The sequence below is a fragment of the Schistocerca gregaria genome, chromosome 1, assembly GCF_023897955.1.
Source record: "Schistocerca gregaria isolate iqSchGreg1 chromosome 1, iqSchGreg1.2, whole genome shotgun sequence".
NCBI classification, from domain to species: domain Eukaryota; kingdom Metazoa; phylum Arthropoda; class Insecta; order Orthoptera; family Acrididae; genus Schistocerca; species Schistocerca gregaria.
This window is the reverse complement of record NC_064920.1, coordinates 1,121,347,812-1,121,373,613: the sequence shown is the minus strand read 5'-3', so window position 1 is coordinate 1,121,373,613 and position 25,802 is coordinate 1,121,347,812. Positions and strand designations below refer to the sequence as shown.

At 43.4% G+C, this 25,802-nt stretch overlaps 1 protein-coding gene across 1 annotated transcript in view; it reads right to left on the bottom strand.

Moving 5' to 3' along the window:
• LOC126292321 (glutamate receptor ionotropic, kainate 2-like) overlaps positions 1-25,802 on the bottom strand; it is a 1,291,187-nt gene that overhangs the window by 1,209,252 nt on the left and 56,133 nt on the right. The gene's annotated exons all lie outside the window — the stretch shown is intronic.

Here is a 25,802-nt window from a genome sequence, read left to right as displayed (position 1 = left end):
GTACATAAAGAAACGAGAGAATAAAACTTTGCTCTTACTATAAGCAAATTGCCTATAACTAATCTAAGTAATAACTGAGTAGTGAAGGTGTGAAAGAGTACTTATCTTGATCGAACTAGTCAAAACAGAATGTTTACAGCGCAGAAAGCAATAATTTACAAGAGTAATCAGTTATTTTGTGTACGTAGGAAGATGCACAAAATTATAAGGTAACAGAGGTTTCAGTCGTGTTCCACATTCTTCCGTCCCCAGCCATCAAAAGCCAATTACAAAGTTACGTTTCCGCTGAGGCTACGTATTACTTTGTCATGACTACAGGTCAATTTCGTAATCCCTTTTTGGAACAATCAGTCTTCTGACAGGTTAGATGAAGTCCGCTAAGAATTACGCTCTCGTGTCGACCTCTTCATCAAAAAATAATGTGGAGTTTTCAGACACGGACTTCATGTGAGTACCGCTTCAAGGAGCTAGGCAAATAACTCGATCGTCAATACATATTTTCGCTAGTGAAATTCGTCATAAATAATCCATCACAATTTGAGAAGAGCAGTGGTATACATACCTACAACACTAGAAGAGAAAATTACCTGTGTTACCCATTGTTAAAGCTACCAAGCTTCCAGCAGCTCAGAGAGGAGTTCAACACGCTGTAATAAAAATTTTTGATCATTTGCCCAATAACATAGTGTCTGACAGGCAGTGAAACAAGGTTTAGACCTAGTTTAAAATCATTTTCCGGGACAACTCCTTTTATCCCATTGTTGAATTTCTACTTAAAAACTGTTAGCCAATAAAATAAGAAAAAAACTTGTTTTCAATATAGTTGCATGAGTAGGAATAAAATGATAAAGTATTCACTAATCATGTGTACATGTCCTTTAAACTGACTCGTTCTACGTCGTATCTACAAAAAGAATCGCTCAAATCACCTACGTAACATGTCACCAACTAACTGAAACATGTAACTAACTAGCTAACAAAATAAGTGTCACAGAGTAGTACTTGAAATTATTTGTTGGGTATATCCCAGGCTTATTTTCCTCTGACGTTTTTACCTTCTACAGCTCAGTCTGGAACCACAGGCATCCCCTGCTGGCTGGCTCTGAGCACTATGGGACTTAATGTCTGAGGTCATCAGTCCCCTAGAACGTAGAACTACTTACACCTATCCAACCTAAGGGCAGCACACACATCAATGCCCGAGGCAGGATTCGAACCTGTGACCGTAGCGGTCACGCGCTTCCAGACTGAAGCGCCTAAAGCCGCTCGGCCACACCCGCCGGCAATCCTCTGCTGTCTTAGCACCTGTGCTACCATATTGCCCCTTTATATGAGTGTTTTACATAATCGTTTCTTCGCCGACTCTGGGGAGAAATTCCTCATTCCTTATCAGTCACTAATGATCAATATTTTTTCGGGCTGATATTTAAAACTTTATGAATATTTATCTCATTTACTAAGGAGACGAAAACACACTTTTACGATCTGTTTGTGATTATAGAGAATAATTTAGGAAGGTATTCTACGTTCCGAAAGATGTTTCACGTAGAGCAGTTGATTGCCGTACACAGTCGCGGACTAGTGCAGCACGCTGGGCACCTTACATACACCCGATATCTTCCTCGCGCAGTCCCTAGCGGGAGGAGTGGAGGACCGCATTTATTGCTAATGCGCCGGCAGGTGCTTCAGCAGGGCCGGGAGTGTGGGAATGAGCTCCGACAGAGGAAGGCTAAAGCCCGCAGCCTCTGGCGGCGCGGGGAGCAGCCGCCTCGCAAATGCGGATTTAATGACGCGCGCGGGGGCCGAAAAAGCCTCGCGAGCGAGCGAGCAAACGCGCCAGCACGCTCGCGAACACACACACACACACACACACACATACGGACGACGCTCTGCGCACCGCTGCCCCCCGCGTTATCTGCCTGCCCAAAGAAAACGTTATGCGGAGCCAGCCACGCGTGAAGTTGCTCATAGTGCCCTTCCAGTGATATAGTCACAATGTACGTAACGCGTACGGCCTCGGCCATATAATGAGATTTTTTTAACGTTTCGGAATTCTAGATGCCCTTTTACCACCCACATGCACTCACTTACTCACATCCTTCTCCTACACCCCTTTTTCCGTTCTTTCCCCTCCATACGTCGGTGGATTGCTGATTCTGTTGTTGTTGTTGTTGTTGTTGCATACCAGGTGTGGATTCGAAGCTTCGCCGCGCGGGATTAGCCGAGCGGTCTTAGGCGCTGCAGTCATGGACTGTTCGGCTGGTCCCGGCGGAGGTTCGAGTCCTCGCCCGGGCATGGGTGTGTGTGTTTGTCCTCAGGATAATTTAGGTTAAGTAGTGTGTAAGCTTAGGGACTGACGACCTTAGCAGTTAAGTCCTATAAGAATTCACACACATTTGAACATTTTTGATTCAAAGTTCCAATCCGGTATGGAGGGGGGAGGGGAGGATGGGGCGAGGAAGAAGAGCACAGTTCGTCTCTCAACCCAACTATCCGATGTAGTTACGGTGAATCAACGGCCTACGATTTTATTAACAATATCAATAAAGGGAGGTCATTCACCAAATGACGCTGAAACCAAGCGTTTGAGGCATAATATTACAGAAGGATGTGGAAAATACCCTTAGGTAAGTAAGAGTATATAAAAGGGGCAGTGAGTACACAGAATTTAAATATAGTGTGAATTAATGTTGTGTGGTGGCAGGAATAAAATAAAAGAAAATGACGGGTACAATGCGGAGTATCTATGTTGATGCAGATGTAGATTTCTGGTCAGGTTATTTCGGTGTCAGGGATGCAAAATCAGATACGTTTAATGGAAGAGTAGTACTAATAATCGCATGGATGTGTGTGTTGTCCTTAGGTTAGTTAGGTTTAAGTAGTTCTAAGTCTAGGGGACTGATGACCACAGATGTTAAGTCCCATAGGGCGTAGAGCCATTTGAAACATTTTACTAATAACCAATGAGAAAATAGGAAGTCGGGTAAACTTCTATGACCAGAAAATTCCTAGCAGGTTAAAACTGTGTGCAGGGCCGAGACTTGAACTCGGGAACATAGCATAAGCATAGTGAACGCATTGTCATATTCAAGAACAGACACTGAAGCTGACACCAGCCGCTGAAGCACACGTTTCTAGGCCAAATCACAGATGACAAACAGACTGAAAGGACGAATGACAATATAAAAAAATTATTCAAAAATTTAAGGCAGATGAAATTAAATGTGAAAGGGGACTGGAACTCGATAGTAGGAAAAGGACCAGAAGAAAAAGTAGTAGGAGCAATGAAAGAGGTAATGGTCTGTTATTCAGTTATTAAATTTATTAGTTCTCAGCGGTATTTCGGCTGTTTGTGGCGAATAACGATTTAATAAACTCTTGGAAACGTTCGCTGGTTGTGTTTTTCATAGTTTTCTGTGCTTTGAAAGCATTTAGTCAATTTCGTGCTTTAGTTTTCAGTTGACGTTTCTTATTCTTTCTAGTGAAATATTTCAGTAGAATTTTCATTCACTATTTTAGCTCCGTTGAGTGTTCCAGTGCCCGCTGGGAATATTTGGTTTTAGCTAATAATTTTGTGAAGATTTGTTTGTATTGGTCTTAGTCGTGGTTCAGTAGTATTAATACAAGTAGTTGCTTTCTTAGTAGAGAGAGAAATCCGAGACTGATATTGTCAGTTCTGTAAATAGTTTTTCTGTTGTAACTGAACATAATAACGTACACACAGTTTTTTCGGTAGGTGTAAAATATTAGCATGAGTGAGAAGTGCGGGCTCTGTCGTAGGTTTGTGGGTAGTGGGTTATGTGGGATTTGTTCAAAGTACATTCATTCAGGGAAATGCAATGGGGAAGCCAGTGGACATTCTAGGTAGATCCTCTCCTGCGAATGCAGAATCTGAGTAGAAATAAGTTGATAGAGGAGCAGGAGCATAAGATCTGTCCCTTCAGGTGCAGCTACAAGCCGCAAAGGAGGAAATAGATAGGTTGAGGAGGGTGAAGGGTGCTGCGGAATGGGAATTGGCAGTTGGCAAGAAGGCAGCTACGGGAAGGAGGTATTCAGATAGTTACAATTTGCTATATGCAATAGATTTGACCAACTGTCAGAGTTGAGTGAAGACGAGCCTCTGTGAGTGAAGGGAACACACAGCAGTCCTCAGCAGTTAGGAGGCCTTGGTCAGTTGCATAGTCTAACAGAAAGAAGTAGGTTGTACTACTAGGTAGTTGTCACGGTAGAAGTGTGGGCCAGCGGTTGCAGGAAGTGTTGGGGAGTGAGTACCAGGTTAACATCAATGTGAAGCCTTGTGCACCGTTGGCTCAAGTGACTGACAGCATAGGGGAGTTACGCAGGAATTTTACGGAGGAGGATCAGGTAGTGATAGTGCGTGGAGCAGGGAACAGTCTTGATAGGGAAGCCGAATATACTGTAGATGCAGATAGCTACTCAAACTGGTGGCACTAACGTGCATTTAGTGCAACTGCTTCAGCGTCATGATAGACCTCATCTTAATGCGGCTGTTAGACGAGCTGGGGCTGAAGAAAACACTGATGGCAAAGGGCATGGGCCACATTTCAGTGGTGCCAGTTGAGTGTATCAGTAGGTCAGGTTTCACTAGCCATGGCCTCCATCTCAGTAGGTATGCGAAGGGGAGGGTGGCAAAGCTTATAGGTGACAGTGTGGTGGGTAGTGTTGGGATCACTCATGGAAAAATTTATGTACTAGTTGGTTTTAGAGCTGCATCTTTTTTAGATTGAAGTCAGCTGTTAGGTATACCTCCTCAAGGGAAGTCCCTCTAACCAAGGGCTCACCTTAGGTTCTGCTGCTAGGTAGATTGCACAGTACAGGTGTGGGTCTGCAGTTGCATGAAGTATTGGGGAGAGATTACCAGGTCACCAGCATTGTGAAGCGTAGTGGAGAGTTGGCCTCAGGTAGAAAAGGAAATATATGAAGATAGAAAGAAAGTTGTATACATGGAAGAACCCTGGAAATACTGACATATTTCAAATAGATTATATAATGGTAAGACAGAGATTTAGGAACCAGGTTTTTAATTGTAAGACATTTCCAGGGACAGATGTGGACTCTGACCACAATCTGTTGATTATGAACTGTAGATTAAAACTGCAGAAACTACAAAAGTTGATAATTTAAGGAGATGGGACCTGGATAAACTCACTAAACCAGAGGTTGTACAGAGTTTCAGGGAGAGCATAAGGGAACAATTGACAAGGATGGGGGAAAAAAATACAGTAGAAGAAGAATGGGTAGTTATGAGGGATGAAGTAGTGAAGGCAGCAGAGGATAAAGTAGGTAAAAAGATGAGGGCTAGTAGAAATCCTTCGATAACAGAGGAAATATTGAATTTAATTGATGAAAGGAGAAAATATAAAAATGCAGTAAATGAAGCAGGCAAAAAAGAATACAAACGTCTCAAAAACGAGATCGACAGGAAGTGCAAAATGGCTAAGCAGGGATGGCTAGAGGACAAATGTAAGAATGTTGAGGCTTATCTCACTAGGGGTAAGATAGATACTGCCTACAGGAAAATTAAAGAGACCTTTGGAGAAAACCACTTGTATGAATATCAAGAGCTCAGATGGAAACCCAGTTCTAAGAAAAGAAGGGAAAGCTGAAAGGCGGAAGGAGTATATAGAGGGTCTATACAAGGGCGATGTACTTGAGGAGAATATTATGGAAATGGAAGATTATGTAGATGAAGATGAAATGGGAGATATGATACTGCGTGAAGAGTTTGACAGAGCACTGAAAGACCTGAGTCGAAACAAGGCCCCGGGAGTAAACAACATTCCATTAGAACTACTGACAGCCTTGGGAGAGCCAGTCCTGACAAAACTCTACCATCTGGTGAGCAAGATGTATGAGATAGGCGAAATACCCTCAGAGTTTATGAAGAATATAATAATTCCAATCCCAAAGAAAGCCGGTGTTGACAGATGTGAAAATTACCGAACTATCAGTTTAATAAGTCACGGCTGCAAAATACTAACGCGAATTCTTTACAGACGAATGGAAAAACTGGTAGAAGCCGACCTCCGGGAAGATCAGTTTCGATTCCGTAGAAATATCGGAACACGTGAGGCAATACTGACCCTACGACTTATCTTAGAAGCTACATTAAGAAAAAGCAAACCTACGTTTATAGCATTTGCAGACTTAGAGGAAGCTTTTGAAAATGTTGACTGGAATACTCTCTTCGAAATTCTGAAGGTGGCAGGGGTAAAATACAGGGAGCGAAAAGCTATTTACAATTTGTACAGAAAGCAGATGGCAGTTATAAGGGTCGAGGGGCATCAAAGGGAAGCAGTGGTTTGGAAGGGAGTGAGACAGGGTTGTAGCCTCTCCCCGATGTTATTCAATCTCTGTATTGAGCAAGCAGTGAAGGAATCAAAAGAAAAATTCGGAGTAGGTGTTAAATTCCATGGAGAAGAAATAAAAACTTTGAGGTTCGTCGATGACATTGTAATTCCGTCAGAGACAGCAAAGGACTTGGAAGAGCAGCTGAACGGAATGGACAGTGTCTTGAAAGGAGGCTATAAGATGAACATCAACAAAAGCAAAACGAGGATAATGGAAAGTAGTGAAATTAAGTCAGGTGATGCTGAGGGAATTAGATTAGCGAATGAGACACTTAAAGTAGTTAAGGAGTTATTCTATTTGGGTAGAAAAATAACTGATGATGGTCGAAGTAGAGAGGATATAAAATGTAGACTGGCAATGTCAAGGAAAGTGTTTCTTAACAAGAGAAATTTGTTAACATCGAGTACAGATTTAAGTGGCAGGAAGTAGTTTCCCATAGTATTTATATGGAGTGTATCCATGTATGGAAGTGAAACATGGACGACAAATAGTTTGGACAAGAAGAGAATAGAAACTTTCGAAATGTGGTGCTACAGAAGAATGCTGAAGATTAGATGGGTAGATCACATAACTAATGAGGAAGTACTGAATAGGATTGGGGAGACGAGAAGTTTGTGGCACGACTTGACTAGAAGAAGGGATCGGTTTGTAGGACATGTTCTGAGGCATCAAGGGATCACCAATTTGGTATTGGAGGGCAGCGTGGAGGGTAAAAATCGTAGAGGGGGAACAAGAGATGAATACAGCAAACAGATACAGAAGGATGTAGATGGCAGTAGCTACTGGGAGATGAAGAAGCTTGTAGAGGATAGAGTAACAGAGAGAGCTGCAACAAAGCAGTCTCAGGACTGAAGACCACAACAACAACAACCGTAACTGGTCTCGAAAGAACGGATACCATTGATGACCGTGCAATTTTTCCAGAATAAATGATAATTAATTGAAACCCTCAGCTGTCGACAGGTGTTGTTGATATACCTCGATGGGGACAGCCGAAAATGTGTGCCCCGACGGGGACTCGAACCCGACATCTCCTACTTATATGGCAGACGATCTATCCATCTGAGCCACCGAGAACAGAGATGTGCGCCTGCCATCCGACAGCAATCAGTGGACAGCCTGCAAAATTTTGTGTCACATTGTGTTCAGCGATACATTATGGTTCTGCACTGCTCTTAACGACCACCATTGGCAAGTATTTTCGCGATATTGGGAGATATTTCCATTCTTCCAATGGTCTGAACAGCGCCAGTGGTGTTACTCCTAATGTCACGGGGTGTGGAGCCATCAAATACGACTTCCGGTAGCGGCCGATAGTGAGTGAGGGATCTTTGACGAGAATATGACACATTACGGACGTCCTCTGTTCTTATTGCTAACTCTACAGTAGTACCTTCTTTCATCACATCAGTTCTCGTCAATTCGATGTACACGCCTCAGTGAAATGTCTTTGTGATAATCCCGTGGCCAACGCAATCCCCAGATCTGGTCCGATAGAACGCAGGTGGGACCATCTCTAACATCAGTCCCAATGCCAGTATCCAGGATAACAAGAACCGTTACATCATCTGTGGACCAGCTTGGCTCAGGACAGGATGTAAAAGCTTTATGTCACCCTTTCCAACTCAATCAGTGCATACGTACTGGCCAGACGATGTCCATAGTCATACTGGTAATTGAACGCTTACAGCCAATTTCTTTGTAATTTTAACTGAACATTGGACCCACGGAAATAACGTCATATAGCCTCTGAACCGGTGAAGCTTTTTTTCGTTTCTTCCTTCCATTATGGGGATTCACATTTGTTATCGACCAGAGTAAGTAAAGCATAAGGACCAGTAGAAATCATTCGATGACGCAGGACATATTGAATGTAGTTCAATAGACAGATGTAATACCTACAATTTATTTTTTATATTTATTTTCGGTACTCGGAAAAATGCAGAATAGTGTGGTATGTACATCTAGATACGTAAAGGGCCATCGGACTTTTCCGTGTGCCTGAACCGACATACGCATTGCTTTATATATTTATACGGATCTATAATTACAACACTGTAATGATAAAGATCACTTAATTTTAATACCATTTAAACTTGCAGCAAGTATATGGTCCTTAGTCTCTCTCCCTCGCAGTCTCATAGCACTCATTCAGTCTAGGCAGAAAATTTACGTTCAGAAAGATTTAACTGTCCCAATAGTTCACTTGCTCTTAGATATGACTTCTTCCTGCATCGAATTATGTCAATGGCAATGTTTTTTTCAGTCATTAGTTTTCCAACTCGTTTTAGGCGACCCGCCACGAATATCTCTCCTGTGCTAACCTTTTCGTCTCAGAGTAGCGCTTGTAAACCTACATACTTAATTACTTTCTCGATGTATTCCAATCCCTGCTTCCTCTAGAGTTTTTACCCTCTAGATCTTCCTCTAGTACCACGATTTCTTAACAGGTCTCCTGTCATTCTCATCCTTCTCCTTGTCAGTGTTTTAAACATATTCCTTTCCTCTCCCATTATGCGCAGAAGACCAACATCTAATCTATCCCTTTTCCACGAATATGTTAACGTAGTCCCGGCCGGTGTAGCCGTGCGGGTCTAGGCGCTTCAGTCTGGAACCGCGTGACCACTACGGTCGCAGGTTCGAATCCTGCCTCGGGCATGGATGTTAGGTTTAGTTAGGTTTAAGAAGTTCTAAGTTCTAGGAGACTGATGACCTCAGAAGTTAAGTCCCATAGTGCTCAGAGCCATTTGAACCCTTTTTTTTTGTTAACGTAGGTCTGTTCATCGGTTCATCAATTTATTTGCACATAACAGAGTGAAAGCGTATGATGAAATATAAATCACATAATGTAATCTGTGATTTGTCATCAACGGGTCTGCAACAGAGTGTATACTGTCTAAAGAAATATACATCTAGGGGCTGACAGTATTTGGTGGCTTTATCTGTAACGTAATATACTTGACGGGAAAACATTACTCCAACAGACTGTAGTCTACATGCCTCGACGATTAATTACGAAGTAATAGAAATTGTCACAAACATATTCGAAAAGGAGGAAAATGGATAAGCTTTTCATGTGGTTTTTGGCCATGTTTCCACTTTAACTCCTTCCGGTATGTGAGTCCGTAGACGTATTACTGCTAGTTTCTTTGCAAGCTACTGACGAAACTTTCTCAGTGTTTCCCGCACACAAATGTAACGCTGTTCACCAATGTACAATCCATGGGCACAGCCACATATATGGTGTAACAGTATGTGAACAGATTGTACCACACCAGCTTTTGATTCTTCTCTTCCGTATGACAATGTTGAAGAATATGGTGGTTCTCAAAAAATTGGCTCTTAGCAATATTTCAGACGTGTGCCTTAAAAATGATTTTGTTTTAAATAAAAATGTTCACATCTGCCAAAAATGTTTCCGCTCTCTCTCTAATAATATGGTCCTTTGTCTCTTTGCTCGCTATGACTCTAGTGATATGCCTGGACGAAATGCTATATTCTCTGAAGCCCCAGACGAAATGCAAAGAAGCACTGATAGATTCGTTTACAGCCTTCGAAATCGATATTTTGTTTCCTTTGAAATGGCCAGGATCGTGACATTTCCTCGTCACATAATCTAAAACTATCTTGCAGCTGGATTTTGAACGGGCGCAATTATAAGTGTTGACTTTGATAACTGCAGTTCCATTGTTTCATATTAATATCGTCCGATCTTCGGTCACTAACACATCTGGGTTGTCAGGAAATTGGGGTGGATGTGTGTATTTACTTCGATTTGTAGTTGATTCATTTTCTGCTGAGGACATAAAATTACTGGAACTCGCATAGCCACTGTCACCAGACATATGAGCACCATTCCTGTCCTATTTGTCATTATGTCGTCTTTTTAGTGTTCAACCCCGACGTTGGTTTGCAGCAGAGCGCCATTCTTCTCTTGTCTGCCTTCCTCTTCATTTCCAAGTATGTGTTACATCCAACGCATACATCCGTTGCATGTATGATATCCTTGGACACCCCCGCCGCTAACTTCCCTCAATAGCTTCATGTGCTATTGTTCCAATGATGTCGTTGTGTCGTAGGATGTGCCCTACAAGTTTGTCTCTTCTTGTTTGGATGTGCCTTGACAGAGATCTGGTTTCCTGTACTCTCCTAAGCACCTCTTCATTTGTTACTTTGTCTCTCCAGCTGTTATTCATCATCATCCATCTATAGCACCGCATCTCCAGGGCCTCTAGCCGTCCTCTCTCTTCTCTTCCAATTGTCCAAGTTTCACATCCTTATAGGGTCACACTCGAAAGGAAACCTTTCATGATACGTTTCCTTATTTTTAGACTGATGTTGTTGCTGGTGAGTAGGTTCCTTCACCGATTAAATACAATTTTGGCATTTTTTCTGGTCGTAATTCTGCTCCTGTTCTGCATACCACCACTTTAGTATTTTTCTTGTTTATTCTCATTCCAAACTGACTGCAAAGAGTTTTTTTCCACTGTTCTGAATACTTCCTTTAGATCTTCTTTTGCCTCCGCGACTATAGCAGTGTTGTTTTGTTGTGGTCTTCAGTCCTGAGCCTGTTTTGATGCTTCTTCATCTTCCAGTACTTCCTGCAATCTATATCCTGCTTAATCTGCTTAGTGTATTCATATCTTGGTCTCCCTCTACGATTTTTACCCTCCACGCTGCCCTCCAATGCTAAATTTGTGATCCCCTGATGCCTCAGAACATGTCTTACCAACAGATCCCTTCTTCTTGTCAAGTTGTGCCACAAACTCCTCTTCTCCCCAACTCTGTTCAATATCAATACCTCCTCATTAGTTATGTGATCTACCGATATAATCTTCAGCATTCGTCTGTAGCACCCCATTTCGAAAGCTACTATTCTCTTCTCGTCCAAACTATTTGTCGTCCATGTTTCACTTGCACACATGGCTACACTCCATACAAATACTTTGAGAAACGACTTCCTGACACTGAAATCTATACTCGATGTTAACAAATTTCTCTTCATCACAAACGATTTCCTTGCCATAGCCGGTCTACATTTTTTATCCTCTCTACTTCGACCATCATCAGTTATTTTGCTCCCCAAATAGCAAAATTTCTTTACTACTTTAAGTGTCTCATTCCCTAATTTGATTCCCTCACCATCACCCGACTTAATTCGATTACATTCCAATATTGTCGTTTTGTTTTTGTTGATGTTCATCTTATATCCTTCTTTCAAGACACTGTCCATTCCGTTCAACTGCTCTTCCAAGTCCTTTGCTGTCTGTGACAGAATTACAATGTCATCAGGCAACCTCAAAGTTTCTATTTCGTCTCCATGGATTTTAATACCTACTCCGAATCTTTCTTTTGTTTACTTTACTGCTTGCTCAATACACATATTGAATATTATCATCTGCATAACGTAGCACTTTCTGCCCATTATTTTGATACCCGCCGTAGTTGTTTCTCGAACTTGGTCTATAGCTTCCTGGATGTAAGCATTGAATATAAGTGAGTATGTAGCTCTGTTAAATCACCGCAGAATTTTTGTATTGTGATGTCACATAACATGCTTCAATAGGCTCATACTCTCTTTTCTCGGTCAGTTTTTGCGGTCCATCTACGACTTCACTCTTGATGTGGGCCTATACAGGGTGTTACAAAAAGGTACGGCCAAACTTTCAGGAAACATTCCTCACATAGAACTAAAGAAAAGATGTTATGTGGACATGTCTCCGGAAACGCTTAATTTCCGTCTTAGAGTTCATTTTATTTTCGTCAGTATGTATTGTACTTCCTCGATTACCGCCAGTTGGCCCTGTTGAAGGAAGGTAATGTTAACTTCGGTGCTTATGTTGACATGCGACTCATTGCTCTACAGCACTAGCATCAAGAACATCAGTACGTAGCATCAGCAGTTTAGTGTCATCACGAACGTGGTTTTGCAGTCAGTGCAATGATTAAAAAGCGGAGTTGGCAGATGTCCATTTGATGTATGGATTAGCACGGGGAAATAGCTGTAGTGCGCTACGTTTGTATCGAGACGGATTTCCAGAACGAATGTGTCCCGACAGGAAGACGTTCGAAGAAATTGAACGGCGTCTTAGGGAGCACGGAAGATTCCAGCCTATGACTCGCGACTGGGGAAGACCTAGAATGACGAGGACAACTGCAATGGACGAGGCAATTCTTCGTGCAGTTGACTTTAACCCTAATGTCAGCGTCAGAGAAGTTGCTGCTGTACAAGGTAACGTTGAGCACGTTACTGTATGGAGAGTGCTACGGGGGAACCAGTTGTTTCCGTACCATGTACAGCGTGTGCAGGCACTGTCTGCAGCTGATTGGCCTCAACTTCTGCGGATGGTTCATCCAATAATGTGTCAATCCTCATTTCAGTGCAAATGTTCTCTTTACGGATGAGGCTTCATTCCAACGTGATCAAATTGTATATTTTCACAATCAACATGTGTGGGCGGACGAGAATCCGCACGCAATTCTGCAATCACGTCATCAACACAGATTTCCTGTGAACGTTTAGACAAGCTTTGTTGGTGATGTCTCGATTGTGCCCCATGTTCCTCCACCTACGCTCAATGGAGCACGTTATCATCATTTCATACGGGATACTCTAGCTGTGCTTTAGAACATGTGCCTTTACAAGTACGACACAACATTTGGTTCATGAACGATGGAGCTCCTGCACATTTCAGTCGAAGTGTTTGTACGCTTCTCAACAACAGATTCGGTGACCGATGGATTGGTAGAGGCGGACCAATTCCATGGCCTCCACGCTCTCCTGGCCTCAACCGTCTTGACTTTCATTTATGGGGGCATTTAAAAGCTCTTGTTTACGCAACCCCGCTACCAAATATAGAGACTCTTCGTGCTCGTATTGTGGACGGCTGTGGTACAATACACCATTCTCCAGGGCTGCATCAGCGCATCAGGGGTTCCATGCGACGGAGGATGGATGCATGTATCCTTGCTAACGGAGGACATTTTGAACATTTCCTGTTCAAAATGTTTGAAGCCACGTTCGTACGTTCTGTTTCTGTGTGTTTCCATTCCATGATAAATGTGATTTGAAGAGAAGTAATAAAATGAGCTCTAACATGGAAAGCAAGCGTTTCCGGACACATGTCGACATAACGTATCTTCTGTGTCTGTGAGTGAGGAATGTTTCCTGAAAGTTTGGCCCTACCTTTTTGTAACACCCTGTATAGCCACCCGCTCAGCAACGGAGACCACCAATCACTGCATCTCTTCCTGAGCGACACTGCTGAGGTACAGAACAGACTGTTTCTATTGGAGGATGACCCGGCGGCTGCCGCAGCCCTCCGCAGAACGAGTGAGCGAGGGCGGCACAGGCCGGTAATTAACTCAGGACGAGGCGAGGCGGCCACACGTTGGCGGCCAGTGGATGCGATCGGCGCCGGCGCTCTGGGCGGCAATTTAGTCGCCATTAGTCGCGGGGCGGCGACTAAAACGCGGCCGGTCGGCCCGCCGGCCTTCCGCCTCGCCGCCGTACATGAAAGGCGCGCCGATGCACAGGCGGCGCCGCCGAAAATGCCGACACTCAAATTAGCACGGGCAGCCGGCGGCCGTGATGAAAGGATGCACGGCGCCGGCAGCGCCGCAGACGGCGAGTGGCCGAACAGGCTGCTGCCGCTGCGGCGCCCGCTTTGTGGCCGATGGATGGATGAGTCGGAGCGGCGCAAAGAGCGGACCCTGGAGAACTCCGCGCTTTACAGTTCGCTCCGGGCGAGACAGGTGCTCTCCCACGGCGAGTCGTATTTGTGTTCCCCGGCCGCCGCCTCCAATTAAAGGAGGCTCCGGTGTCGGTGGCGTTGAACGACGACAGAGGCATATCTGCTTTTCAAATACGGCACCCAGGTCAAATGATACATTGTGGCCAAGCGTTACAACGTGAAAAGTAACCTACATGAAAAATTTCACAAGAAGGAAGTCTGTGTTTATACAGGTCTTTATTACTAAGCCTGCTTATAGTGAATATCTGAGTTGACGTTCACCTCGCAGGAAAAACTCTTTGCTGGAAAAATTATGTTTAACATCGTATTGCTACTTTTTCTGCCATACATCACACATTTTATCTTATAAGAGGGTTTCACAGGCTTTCTGTCTCGGCTTACATCGTAAATACGTGAAATGGGAGTGTGAGATCGTGCAGGTAAAGTGAACTCTTGACATTCTGCCCAGACAGAAGACTCGATGTAATTGTTAAAGTGTAGTGTATGTTACGACACCACTGGATAAATGAAATTTTACGGCATTCCTCTTTAAATCGTGTATGCTCTTTACTCACCAAACAGTATCAGAGAATTCGTGTCTCAATTCACTATTGCAGCATCCTGATCCGACGAATCCACGACCAGTGCGTCCACTGCATCGAAAGGGCATCATCCAACAGTAGCAGGTTAGTGGATTTAGGATCAACTACGACGAGACTTGACGCATTTGAATATCTCCAACGATTACGTCACCATGTACTGTTGCTCTAGTGCAGTGGTCCCAGCATTTCTGAAACCTTTTTCCCTAAGTGTAAGACGATATTGACTAGTACGCCCACCCGCTGCCACTGTCATCATGGATATCAACGCCGAATTAAACTTAAGAATGAGAACAAATTTCTCTGAATTTCCCATTTTTAAAATGATGAAAGGTAAGTGACACTTATTTTTTGAAGGTGTTTTATTAAACCTTTAACCATGAACTAATGGCTCAATGAGACAATTGATTATGCTCTCCCCGCCCCCCCCCCCCTCACTCTCGAATGGTCCAGTTCTCAATCTTGAGTGCTACCTGAAATATCTTCTGAGGAAGCTATCTAGACGCATTGAGGGTAGCACACTTGTTACAAAACGTGCTTGGAAGACTTCAGAAAAAATGGCTCTGAGCGCTATAGGACTTTACATTTGAGGTCATCAGTCCCGTAGAACTTAGAACTACTTAAACCTAACTGACCTAAGGACATCACATACATTCATGCCCGGGGAAGGATGCGAACCTGCGACCACAGTGGTCGCACGGTTCCATACTGAGCGCTTAGAGCAGCTCAGCCAGGTCGGCCGGCTGGAAGACTTCAGGCTTGCAATTCCGTGTGTCCAACTACTGCCATCACTGATGAAAATAATAATAATGTATAGGCATGACAGCAGTTTAGTGGCCGTTACAGAAGTTACTCCTGTGTTGATCTGTCACTTCGTTTATCTGTTGCGAAGTGAATAATGAAGCCATTTCTAATCCACTGCGGGAATACCTACATATCATAGACGAAATTTTTATGAGCTGTTTAGTGATATATGATGTGCATGTCTCATTTTTACTCCCGTCGATGGATGGTACAAAGTATATACTGTGTGTGTAGTATATACTGAAGCGCCAAAGAAACTGGTATAGGCATGGGTATTCAAATATAGAGATATGTAAACAGGCAGAATACGGCTCTGCGGTCGGCAATTCCAACATAACACAAGTGACTGCCGCGGTTATTAGATCGGTTACTGGTGCTACGATGGCGGGTTATCAAGATGTATGTAAACTTCAACGTGGTGTTATAGTCTGGGCACGAGCGATGGGATACAGCGTCTCCTAGGTAGCGATGAAGTGGGGATTTTCCTATGTGAGCATTATACGAGTGCTCTGTGAATATCAGGAATCCGGTAAAACATCAAATCTTTGACATCTCTGCGGCCGAAGAAAGATACTGCAAGAACGTGGCCGACAACGACTGAAGAGAATCGTTCAACGTGACAGAAGTGCAACTCTTCTGCAAATGCTGCAGATTTCAAAGCTAGGTCATCAGCAACTGTTAGCGTGCGAACCATTCGGCGAATTATCATCGATACGAGTTTTCGGGGCCGAAGGCCCACTCATATACCCTTGATTACTGCATGATACAAAACTGGACTCGCCAACACCGACATTGGACCGTTGATGACTGATCGGGCGAGTCTCGTTTTATACTGTATCGAGCGGATGGACGTGAACGATTATGGAGACAACTTCGTGAATCCATGGACCCTGCATTCAACAGGGGACTTTTCAAGCTGGTGGAGGCTCTGTAATGGCGTGGGCGTGTGCAGCTGGAGTGATATGCGACCTCTGATACGTCTAGACATGACTCTGACAGGTGATGCGTACGTAAGCATCGTTTATCATCATCTGTCTGACCACCTGCGTCAATTCATGCCCATTGTGCATTTCGACGGACTTGGGCAATTCCAGCAGGACAACGCGACACCCCATATATCCAGAACATTATTGAACATATCTGGTACGGCTTCTAGCGTGCTGTTCAGAAGAAATTTCCACCCTCTCTTACCTTTACTGATTTACTGATGGCCCACAGGACTCATGGTGTCATTTCGCTACAGTAACACTTCAGACACTAGTCGTGTTCATGCCATGTCGTGTTGTGGTGTGCTCACAGGGGCACTACACGATATTAGGCAGATGTAGCAGTCTTTGGCTCTTAAATAAAATGATTGGTGACTTGTATAGTCGGTATTACAGTCTCACGAAAAGTGATAATAGTTATGATCATTTGAAAACAACTTAGTTACATGACTGGAATGCAGTGGAACGCTTTTGTTTTTACCCCTTAGTGGGTACTAACCCCGAAGTTGGGAATTACTACTCTAGTACAAACAGAGGTTTATACTGGTCTTGCCAGTACAAGTGGAGTGTTGTAAAAGAACCTCTCCTGTTGTACAAGTGTCACATTAAGTCTCAAGGGTATCCAGTAGCACACGGAAATAAAATGCCGACTCTAACAATTACATATGTCTGCTTGACTTAGTAAATTGTCCGTTAATCTGGAAATCGTTTCCTCAGCACTCTGATTAACAAGGCATTGTCCTATTGGGAATAATATGCCCATGTCTTCCTGAAACTCTTGAACTAACTTACCTTGTAAGATATAGGGGAACATGCACTTCAACACTGACTTCCACCATTGCCAGAAGTGAAAGAAGTAACGAGTGACAGACGAAACTTCCGCCCGCTGAGTCACTGAGACACGAACTCTCAGAGATGCAGACAAGCTCGCATTGGACGTGACTAACCCCAAGAGATATATTTGGTCATACCATTTTCATAGGAAACTCCCCAGCAACTGCTATCAGTGGTTTAGGGAAAACGTAGTAAAACTGAACTTCAATATGCAGATGGGATCAGTCTCTTCATCACTGGGCCACCTCGGCTTTTAACTCCCAATTGTTTGCTCTAGTGTTTACATATTTCACATAATGGACCCGTTGGATGTTTTATAGGTATCACTTATAAATAGTTACGAGGACTAAACTATATAGTCGTGATGAAGCGATTAACGTACTCACGGATAGGAGCAGCCTAGGTGCAAGATGAAATAGTTTTATCCTTCACCAAATGTAATGGTGAACAGGTCTTAGTTAGCGCCTCAGTACTTAGGGTGCACGCCACCCAAAAAGTTGGAACATCAACATGACAGTAGACAAAGAGCGAATTCCTGTGTATGTGCATTTTACTGTTGACTGTGTAATGTATTTGTCTATAACAATGACGCAGAAAAGCATTATTATGTGACACCGCAGTAACAGCGCCGTGTAGTCTGCTGTAAGTAAGTTTGTGATATCCGTAGATAACTGAAAGTGGTAGTAATTAAGAATAATTTCACGATCAGTTTTTTTTTCTTAATCTACTTACGAGTTGTAGGGGGCTATCTACACTAAATATTATCAGTGTCATGAGCCCTAGGCTACAACTCTCTTCCTCCTTAAAAATTGGCTCCCTATCATGTTAATCCAATCTGCTAACTATTGTCTGGGTTTTGTATAGTTTTTAGATAACCTTTCGATCTAACTCTATGAAAATCTAAACTTTTAATATATGTAGATTATTCCAGCCAGCATTGTAAACATATTTCAAAATCCATAGATGTTATACATATATGCTCAAGAGATGTATTTGAAAACCTATTAACTAAACTCCGTTCGACCGGCCGCCGTGTCGTCCTGAGCCAATAGGCGGCACTGAATACGGATATGGAGGCGGTCAGCACACTGCTCTCCCGGCCGTATGTCAGTTTACGAGACCGCAGCCGCCACTCCTCAATCAGGTAGCTCCTCACTTTGCCTCACAAGGGCTGAGAGCACCCGGCTTGCCAACAGCGCTCGGCAGACCGGATGGTCACCGATCCAAGTGCTACCTCAGCACGACTGCGCTTAACTTCCGTGATCTGACGGGAACCGGTGTTATCACTGCGGCAAGGCCATTGGTCCATTTGAACACCAACTACTGGATATTTATATGGGACGTGTCCAGCCTTTGCTTTTACGACAGCTTGAACTCTGCTGTTGACACTTTTCTTGTCAGAATGTCTGCAGAGGAATGGGAGCCCACTCTTCATCAAGAGCCGAAACCGGATGAGGTGCTGATGTTGAACTCTGGGCTCTGGAGGTATGTCGATGTTTCTGACTCATGTAAAACGTGCACAAGTGGACTCGAGATGCGAGTCTGGCGAAGCCAGTCCATTTTAGGTATGTTACTGACCTCAAACCATTGGCTTTGCACACACCGATGTGCTGATACAATCATAGTTTCTGAACGGTTGTTATATTGTATGACGTACACAATGCTGTAAAAAACGTTCACCTTTACCCACATTTAACGTTTCCTTAAGCCCCGTAAGGGGACTATACCCCACCCGCGAAAAACATACCCATACCCTAAAACAGCCTCCAGTGTACTTCACTGTTGACAGCACAATGGATTGCAGGTACTGTCCTCCAGTACTTGGCCAAACCCAATTCCTTCCGTCGTATTACCACATGGTAATCATCCCCAGCTACTCTTTTCGAATCATCCACTGCCCAGCTGCCTCTTTACAGCACCTGAAGCAACGTTTACCATTAACTAGAGAAACATGTGGTTTATGAGGATTCGCTTTACCATTGTACCCCATGCGTTTTAACTCCCTATGTATAGCAATTGTTCTTGGTGGAAGCTTGGTAGCACTTCCGAACTCACTGAAGCTGACTATGTATCATTTATGACAGCTGCACTCCGCAATGTTCGACGTACCCTGCCTGCCCTGGCCTTAGTTTAGTAGTAGTTGTTACTTCGCGTTTCCATTTCACTATCACATCACCAACAGTCGACTTGAGCAGCTGTAGAGAGGTTGAAGTGTCCCTGGTGGATCTGTTTCCCGGTTGGCTTTTCTACTGACAACGCAATACTGCCTGCCTCCTTTTATGTTGGTGAGTACTCATCTTATGGCATCTTGTGGTCCATTCTCCGTTACATACGGGTATTTGCATACGTTTGATCATACGGTGTACGGCAAGTTTTCGTTTGTCTGTGGATTTTGAACAATGCCTACTTCAAACTTTATTCTGAGATACGTTGAGCGCGCATCTCGTGGTCGTGGGGTAGCGTTCTCGCTTCCTACGCCCGGGTTCCCGACTTCGATTCCCGGCGGGGTCAGGGATTTTCTCTGCCTCGTGATGGCTGGGTGTTGTGTGATGTCCGTAGGTTAGTTAGGTTTAAGTAGTTCTAAGTTCTAGGGGACTGATGTCCATAGATGTTAAGTCCCATAATGCTCAGAGCCATTTTTCTATTTTTTAGATATGTTGAGGTCAAAGTATTGCCTCACGTGTTTCTTCGTTTTCCCAGAAACCAGGCTGATCTTCCATGGTCAGTTTCAAGAATTCATTCCTTTTTTCTCCAGATAAAATGTGACGGTATTTTGAAACCGTGATACAGTTGACCAACTGCTCGGTAATAATGACGTATATCCGCACGTGACTTTCTCAGAATTGTGATTGCTACATGTTCCTGAAGAATGTCTCGTGGATGCAGATGCGTCGGTCGTCATAACTGAGTGGTGAGTGTGTCTATCATGTGGAGTAGGAGGCCCGTTTTAATTCACGGAAACGTTAGGGATGTTCCTTTAGTGTCAGGACTAGAACGGGGTGCACTCAGGCTTCTGATGCCAGTTGACGAGCTAACTGAGTGGAATGTAACAGCTCCAACGTCCGAGAAGTTCAAAAACGGCCAAGATGGCACTGTATTGATCGTACACGCTCCACGTGCACCCAGATGCTGCCATAAGCATGGGATGACGTGACGTCCGATCTTCAGTGAGTCGTGTGTATTTTATTAAGCTTTTGTAACAATCTTATGATCTTACGTTGTTAGTTCAATCTTGTAAAATAGAAATGAATACAGTTTTTTGTGGCCAGATGCTACTGGGTGGGATTCCTAGGTCTTCCGGTCGGTCTGGTGTTGTTAAAAAGTTTTTGACGGACTTGGTTGCCGACATTCACAACAGTTATTTTAAGGGCTGTGTCTAACACAATGATCAAAAAATTCATAAAAGATTCTTCATGTTTGGGTACTCCATGTTCTCTTACATTAACCGCATAGATATGTTAGAAATAGTAATGTAGTGCTCGGTGTAGGCAACTATCAACATGGCGGAAAATCTATTACGAGCAAGAAATAGGTTAAACCTTAGTGTCGTGATTTTCCTTGCGGCGAAATCGCTTGGCGCAGTTCTGTTTATTAGACTGAGTATTAGTTTAGTAGTCTTGCAAACGTCTTCGCTTTCGCCACAGAATCCGGTGGCCCAGAGTGTCTGGTTCACTGCATGAGTCGCTGGTTTCTGACCTGATCAGGTATGTGCCTGCTGCTTTTTCATTGGTTGGTATCGTCCTGTTAACAACCTGTGCCACGTGCTGCAGACACATGGTAACAACCTTGTGCAAACTGCTGCAGAAGGTGGTGATAATAGAAAAGAAAAACGCACAGAGACATTTTTCCATAGGATATTCCACCGGTATTGCCGAAATTTTGTCTCGTTGGTATTCCTGATTGGATTACCTTAGACTGCATCGCATACATTCTTCGTACTCTCTGCGATTGAGAGCGCTTCTTATTACGTAGATCTCTCGCACGTAGCATTGTGTCATATAGCCGAATGTGAACGGTATCTTGTATTATCCATTGGCGCAGTTCGGTTATGTTAGGTATTTGTCAAAACAAGATCGCTAAATGACTGGTTGGGTTGTTTTCTATGATTCTGGACGTACTGTATATTAACAGAGCAGCGTAGGTCGACATATAGTCGATTAACCTGAGGCGTCTTCCTTATAGTTTTAGGGAGTATGAGGTGTATGCAACCTTACATAAATGTTCAAGTCATAGCAGAAAGGAAACTGCTTCTATTTTTGCTCGACTCAGTTCTTTGCGCAAGTTTAGAATTTGGGCCGTCAACCAAAATTTCAGTAGTAAATATTTGTTTCCCTGATTCTTCTTGCATTTGCTAATGTAGAACATAGTATCTTTCCCCGTTGTAAGCTGCCGTTTGGTGAATACCCTCTTGCACTTGGGTTTCTCATTTATTACGTGCTAAGGTCTCTGGAATTGTCTTGTTTTTGTCCCAATGAGTGTGATTACAGTGTTGGTAGGATTTATCGCTGGACTCGTTGATCTTTGTATGTGTTCTAATCTTCCTTTAGCTTGTCTATGTGTTCAGTATTAAGTATCCCTAGTTCATGTGGGTAATCCTTACAATCTATCCGTGAGTTTTCCACGCTCATATATGTTCAGGATAAGGGGATTTTGCGTAGATGATCACTCGAACATTGGATTTTGTCAGCAGTTAGAAAATTACAGCCCTAAATTTATTTTCACATTCTAGAGCATCCGTGACTGTCATGAGCTATTCATGGATGACCTTGTAGAATGCTGTTTTGAAGTATGTTGCGTCTACTGCTGTGGGAGTGTTGTTGGCTGTCGCATATCCAACGCACTCGCAGTACGTCAGAATAGCGTCGTACACTGATCTACCTTCTACAGCACACGTTTGGCTCGCACTAATAATTTTTGTTCATGATCATCTTGAGTTGTACGACAAAGGATTGGACTACGGTTATATTTGATTTCCCGAAGCACCCCCGTAACACTTACTTGTCGTTCGAACCTACCAGTAACAAATCTAGGGGCCCGCCTCCGAATTCTTTCTTTAATCAGAACTGGTACGGATCCCAAATACCCGTGTAGTCCGCAAGAATAGGTCGCACTAGCGTCCTATATACGTTCTCCTTTACAGGTTTTCCCCAGGGAAGCGTCCTGGGACCTCTACTGTTCCTGATCTATATAAATGACCTGGGTGACAATCTGAGCAGTTCTCTTAGACTGTTCGCAGATGATGCTGTAATTTACCGTCTAGTAAGGTCATCCGAAGACCAGTATCAGCTGCAAAGCGATTTAGAAAAGATTACTGTATGGTGTGTCAGGTGGCAGTTGACGCTAAATAACGAAAAGTGTGAGATGATCCACATGAGTTCCAAAAGAACTCCGTTGGAATTCGATTACTCGATAAATAGTACAATTCTCAAGGCTGTCAATTCAACTAAGTACCTGGGTGTTAAAATTACGAACAACTTCAGTTGGAAAGACCACATAGATAATATTGTCGGGAAGGCGAGCCAAAGGTTGCGTTTCATTGGCAGGACACTTAGAAGATGCAACAAGTCCACTAAAGAGACAGCTTACACTACACTCGTTCGTCCTCTGTTAGAATATTGCTGCGAGGTGTGGGATCCTTACCAGGTGGGATTGACGGAGGACATCGAGAGGGTGCAAAGAAGGGCAGCTCGTTTTGTATTATCGCGTTATAGAGGAGAGAGTGTGGCAGATATGATACACGAGTTGGGATGGAAGTCATTACAGCATAGACGTTTTTCGTCGCGGCGAGAGCTTTTTACGAAATTTCAGTCACCAACTTTCTCTTCCGAATGCGAAAATATTTTTTTGAGCCCAACCTACATAGGTAGGAATTATCATCAAAATAAAATAAGAGAAATCAGAGCTCGAACAGAAAGGTTTAGGTGTTCGTTTTTCCCGCTCGCTGTTCGGGAGTGGAATAGTAGAGAGATAGTATGATTGTGGTTCGATGAACCCTCTGCCAAGCACTTAAATGTGAATTGCAGAGTAGTCATGTAGATGTAGATGATTCATATTGTCCTGGAATTCTCACAATAAGCCGAAGGCAACCTTCCCTACTACAATCCTCTCATTCTCATTCCGTTTGGCAGCGTTACGCCCAGATATTTAAATGATGTGACTATATCAAGCAGGAGACTATTAATGCGGTATCCGAACAGATTTGTTTTGCTTACTCATCCGCATTAACTTACATTTTTCTACATTTAGAGCTAGCTGCCATTCATATCACCAACTAGAAATTTTGTCTGATTCATCTAAGTTACTCAACTTTGACACCTTACTATACACCACAGCATCATAACCAAACAACCACAGACTACTGCCTATCATGTCGGCCACATCATTTATATATATAGGGAGTAACAGCAGTCCTGTCACACTTCTTTGGGGCACTCCTGACGATACCCTTGTCTGTGATGATAACTGGCCGTCGAGGATAGCATATTGGTTTCTATAACATAATAAGTCTAAAAGCCACTCCAATAGCCTATTGCATATTCTCGTATCTTTTTTAACAGCCTGCAATGGTGCACCGCTTCCGTAACTGTAAGGATTCGTGACACGTCGCTCGGGAGACGAGTAGTCATATCCAGAGGTTTAACTCTAGAACAGTTCTGTAAAATATTACTGTATTTCATAGATAATACTTAGCAGTGTCTTGATACGTTCCCCATTCGGTTTGCGTACACGATGGTTTTCTTCTGTCTGCTTAGTTTTCAAGCGATCTGTGTGATGCATTGATAATTCTTCCTCGCCAAAGGGCCTCCTGGTAAGTGTCAATTACGTTTCTGACTTTTTGATGAGTAATAGTTTCGCCTTGATCTTGCTTATTTGTGGCAACATAATTTTTGCTCCTGGTGGCACCTCGCAAGCAGGGCATTTAGGCAGAATGAGATTTTCACTCTGCAGCGGAGTGTGCGCTGATGTGAAACTTCCTGGCAGATTAAAACTGTGTGCCGGGCCGAGACTCGAACTCAGGACCTTAGCCTTTCGAGGACAAGTGCTCTACCAACTCAACTACCCAAGCACGACTCATACCCCGTCCTCACTTGCCCGCGAAAGGCAAAAGTCCCGAGCTCGATTCTCGGTCCGGCACACAGTTTTAATCTGCTAGAAAGTTTCAGGGCATGTAGTATTCCGAAGACCATCTTCGCCCAAAAACTGTTTGTATGATTTAGCTAATGATAGTCTGTCGTATGAACAGCTTCTCACAAAAGGCCACCACATGAGAGCGCTGCCATACCCCTCATTTTTCTTCAAACTCTTTTTCTTCAAACTCTGGTCCATCGAAGTGTATTTCGTATTGAGTAGACTAGTGTCTTGTAGATGTTGGATGTTTAGTTTCCAGGCATTCTGGTGGCGGTATTTAACTACACAAGTAACGTTTACGCGGTGAAGTATGCTTAGTGGTCTTAGAAACTAGCATGCTACCACATTTGGCTGTCGACTATCTGTTGGGAACAGAAAAACGATATGTGAAGACGGGCGATTCTGCTTCGTTATTGTGGATGCTGGGTGGGCAGAGATGCAGCCACAGTTCTACCAGATGCTATTTATCACCATAGTCTGCAGTCCGTGACCTATGTTTGCTGTGAGGACCTGGTCTTCATCAGAGAAAACATAATTAAAGTGGCCTCCTACGGTGGTTCGCTCATCGTGGCTTTGGCGCTAGTAGCGGACGTTAACTAGCATTGTTGGTTACGAATGTATGAGCAACAGTACGCCTTTTACAAAAACCACCCTTTTTATCTTTTATTCGATAATCCACTTCCTTTGATGACGACCGGTCCAAAAAGTATCATATATTCACCTGAAAACGACATTCAACTTAACAAAAAGAAACAGTAATGGGGTCTTCAAAACTATTCTATAATATTTCATTGCGAGTATGAAAGAGGACAGAACATTCGAAGATCGTCAGAGAGGTTTAACGGATAGAGATACACTCATAAAGGCAACGGTGAAAAAAGTTCATCATTCGTTTCAATGTTACCTGGTGCAGTGAATTACAACGTTGTCTGATACGTTCCTGCACGATTTCTGGAGATGTTAGAATATACTTTACCTCATTACGCAGCCTCAAGGGAAGGATTTCCAGAAAAGTCGTGTGCTCTAGCAGGCCAATCCACCTGGTTCGTCATCCAATGGTTGTGGCAGGATACCTTCAGCTGCGGAAGGTCCTTTGTGCTGGACATCCATCGTGCTGGTATCACATCAGAACTCGGGTTCATTCCGGAATCCCATCCAAGAGACGATGAAGACTTCATGGAGGAAGTTGCCGTATAATAAGCCGATAGAATACCATTCATCAAGTACGGATCAATATTTGTAGTACAGAGCATCCCACACTAGACAGTAACTCTCCATTGCCTTGATGTTTCTTCTTTCTAAACCATCGTGGGTTTTAACTGGACCAATAAGGCAAATTTTTTGTA